This window comes from Crocuta crocuta, unplaced genomic scaffold (assembly GCF_008692635.1).
Source record: "Crocuta crocuta isolate KB4526 unplaced genomic scaffold, BGI_CrCroc_1.0 scaffold164, whole genome shotgun sequence".
Taxonomy (NCBI): domain Eukaryota; kingdom Metazoa; phylum Chordata; class Mammalia; order Carnivora; family Hyaenidae; genus Crocuta; species Crocuta crocuta.
In genome coordinates this window covers 1,700,158-1,704,438 of record NW_027530016.1, presented here as the reverse complement: position 1 = coordinate 1,704,438, position 4,281 = coordinate 1,700,158, and positions in this window count along the sequence as shown.

Here is a 4,281-nt window from a genome sequence, read left to right as displayed (position 1 = left end):
CAACCTAGAGACAGAAAAGATTAATGCAGACCTGTGTCAGAGTAAGAATCATCTCCCTTGTCCCCTCCTAATGAATTAAAACATAGCATCTAGGTTAACGATAAAAACAACCATTTCTGAAATATGTACTACTTGTCAGACACTCTACTAGTTACTCAGAATACATTTCCCCCCTCACTCTTATAACCACTTCTAAGGTAGATTTTATCACCCCATTTCTCAGCTTATGAAACTGAGGCTTGGATAGGTTAAATAACTTGTATGAAGTCACACAGTGACCAAGATCATAACCTATGTCATGTTACCTGTTGTAAAGTACACTCCTAGGACAAATCAGGTGTCTAGCCCAGGGTTAACATCATCAGGAGGCATTTATTAAACATCGACCTTGTGGTCTATCAGGAAATATACAACATATATGCTAAAGATGAATAATAATGTAACACACTTATACTGACATACAAATTAAAAGAGAACATTTACAAGAAAATAACTTGAATTAAACCCAAAAGAAAACAAAAAAGCTAATATGATAAATGCACTGATAAGCTATATATACAATAAGGAGCACTGAATATGGAACTATAATTAGTAAAAGTCTTGGGAAAGAACTCTGTAAGATTTGAGAAGAGAGATTTAACAAAAGAACAAAGAGCAAGATGCAGAGGTGGGAGTGACAGCCTGGCTGAAGTGAAGTGTAAGCCAGCATGGCAAAATTTGCTGTGTTATGCTGATTGATGGTGTCAGGTGGATGGATGGTGTAGCTCAGGTCAGCTTGATATATGGTCATGAAAATTTGAGTACTGCAGATGGTAACGGTCCACCATTATAGACTTTTGATGAAAGCCATGACAGCACTGAATTAGCTAGCAGAAAAAATTACTTTGGAAGAGGCATAAGGTACTGGGTGTAGAATGTGATGTTAGAGGAAGAAGGAGACTACCAAAGCAGAAATAGTGAAACTCTTGGCTGTGGAGCTGGAAAAGGGCTAAGAGGAAGAAATATGCACCACCAGAAAGAGGTCTGGGAGACAAGATGGATATGTGGTAACGCCAGAGAAGAAAGAAAACAAAAAATGCACTGACTACCGAGTCTAGTGACGTATGGCAAATGGAGCTCAATACCAATGAAGTCCTAAAACTTTTGGGGTCAACCCCACCCTCTCAAGCTCAGGATGGATGTGGATTGTCCTTAAAGTTTGCTTTCAGCAGTGGCCATCAGGTGATTAATATGGTTCTAAGTTATCTCCTAGAAATCAGGTAATGGGGAATTTTAGGTTTCCCATGTGTTTAGGGAGCTTCTGTCCAATGGGAACTTGAACTCAGAGTGTTTTTGTACTTTTGATCTAGCGTGGTCTAACTAAGCCCTAGGGATGGTAATTTCCGGAGTTATCATTCTAGCTTGATGAAGAAGAATCTCTGCAGAGGAAGCCCTAGGTTGACACCACTTAAAACCCAAATACTTCTTTATAAGACTAACAAGTTCTGGGGATCTAATGTACAGCGTGGTGATTATAGCTCATACTGTATTATATATTGAAGGCTACTAACAGATTTTAAACGTTCTCACCACAAAAATTAAATGGTAGTTATGTGACTGGATGGAGGTGTTAGCTAATGCTATGTTGGTAACCATTTACAATTTATAAATGTATCAAATCAACATGTTATACACCTTAAACTTACATAATGGTATATGTCAATTATATCTCAATAAAGCTGCAAAAACAAATAAAAAGGAAACCCAAACAGCTCAGATACCAGCAATGTATCTGACCAAGACAGATGGAGAAAGCAGGGAATGAGAAGGTTTAGGAATTAATATTTAAGGCAATAAGGAAGTTAACTAAGATAAGAACTTCTAGTCTCTAGAATTTACTTCTTTCTCATTAGAAAGGTGACATTTCCCACAAAGTCAAAACTAAATATATACCTCAAAATGTTTAGAACTTGAAAACAAAATTTTAAAAAGTAACTTAAAAAATTGATTTTATGTTACCTGACATAAAAATGTAGCTGATATTAAAGCCATCACAAAACAAGTTAACAGACATGAAATACACTGCTAAGATTCTGGGGGAACTGAAATAATCATTTTACTGAAGATGTATGGTTTTAGGATTCCAGTCCTATAAACAAACTGATGCAAACAGCTGGACCAGTGATTTTAACCTAAGCAGTCAGTGATCTAGATATTAATTTATAGTTGTTTAATTGTACAAAGATCTTTTACTTATTTGAAATATGAAGAGAAAAAATTTATACAGCAAACTCTTAAAAATATCATCATTTTGGGGAGGTGGGAAGAACAAATGAACATGACTGAAAATCAAGTTAATTGAGAGGACCTAAAAGGTTAATTTATTTGGGGAATCAAATCATAAGAATAAGGCCTTAAAGCATTAAAATGTTAAATATAGTCTCAAAACCAAAAGCAACATAATTTCATTTAAAAATCAACATAAGGCCTACATTCCTTTTACAAGTAATAAATATAATCAGAAGTAGTTTACTAAACTGCAAGACAGTCATTATGAGAATCAAAAAATCATATACATGAAAGCACTATAATGTTGGACCCTTTGTGAAGTTAAACTATGATATCTTAAAGCAGTAGGGAGAATGAATTTTGGTGCTTATAACTTCAAACACTGCTGAAGCTGGTGTTTACCTTTTTCTTTATTGCTTGTAACTTATGATACTCAATTATAATACTTAGGGGAGAAATGTGGCATTTTAGAATATTTCATCCTAATATTTGTTACTTGGAAATGTATTTATATATACAATCTGTTTTTTCCACTTGGAATTAAATCATAACCAAGTGTCTAAAACCAGCTGGTTTTATGTCTAACACTTTCGAAGATGAAATAACAGCCTTTATTAAAGTAAAAACAGTTCTGTTATCAGCTAGAATATCTAAGTGGTTAGCATTTTTGCCTTTCTTTTAAAATTCAGGCATTTAAGTCTAACACAAAAATTAAAAGTTTAAGTCTTGGCAAAATGCATAGGAAGATAGGGAGATACCAAAGTTCTCCTATTTCTACAAATGCCATTTAGTTATGGAATTAATTTTAAACTGCTAAGTGAAGAGCTGAGGTGGTACATGAGCTTTTTTGGTTCATTTTAGAAGAAGGAATTAAAAAATATATTTTACTTAATGTTTAAAAAAGCATTCAATTTACAAGAAATGCATAGGATATTTTTAAAAATCAACCTTATACAATTATTCCTTTAAATAAAAATAATTATGAAATAATCTGGTTATCTGGTTAGATCTACCCCACTACTTTCTATCACCAGGACCTTACTAAAAAATTAAAAATTGGTTGGCTTATTCAAGTTCAGAACCTAGGTTAAAGTCTTTGCTATGTGGGTTTATAAAGACCAATTAACCCATTGACAGGGCCCTTCTGGCTAGCTGGTATTACATACGCCTCTATTATACTGAATTTTATCTTAAAAATAACTGTTCTTGCTATTATTGTTAGAATAGCACTCTTTAACACATTGTACATTACTATAAAGTAAAGCTTAATTTTTCTTAATTTTAAAGCAATCCAGGTAAATTAAATATATATTATGTATGTATACAAAATACATGATACATATAAAAATATATAATACAATATAAATTGAATATTTAAAAATACCCAGGAACCTATAAAGAAGTCTGCCCTATGCCAAGTGGAAGAAAAAAAATCTAATCTGAAACTGACCAAACTCTAGACACAATTTACAAGATTCCAAGCGACAGGAGACAGAGAGGACAGAGGAACATGCTGAACTATACCATGGAGATACAGTTGGTAATATTTAGATCAGGGGACACTCTAGCATTGCTGTCTAACAACTTTCAGTGATGATGACAGTATTCCATAACCTGAGCTATCCAATGCAGTCACCACTAGCACAGGTGGCTTCTGAGCACTTGAAATGCGACAAACGTGTCTAAGAAAGGAAAACTGTTTGTTGTATATTTTAATTTTAATTAAAAGAGCCACCATACCCTCTTGGGCACCACAGCTCTAGACTAGGGGTCAGAAAATGAGGCCTGGAAAGCTAAGAATGGTTTTTACACTTTTAAAGGGATGTAAAAACAAATAACAACAAAGAATAACAAGTGGTCCACACGCATGATCTACAAAGCATAAAATATTTAGTATGTGGCCTTTTTATAAAAGTAGGCTCCAGGGGCACCTGGGTGGCTCATTCAGTTAAGTGTCCAACTTTCCGCTCAGGTCATGATCTCGAGGTTTGTGGGTTCGAGCCCTACATAGGG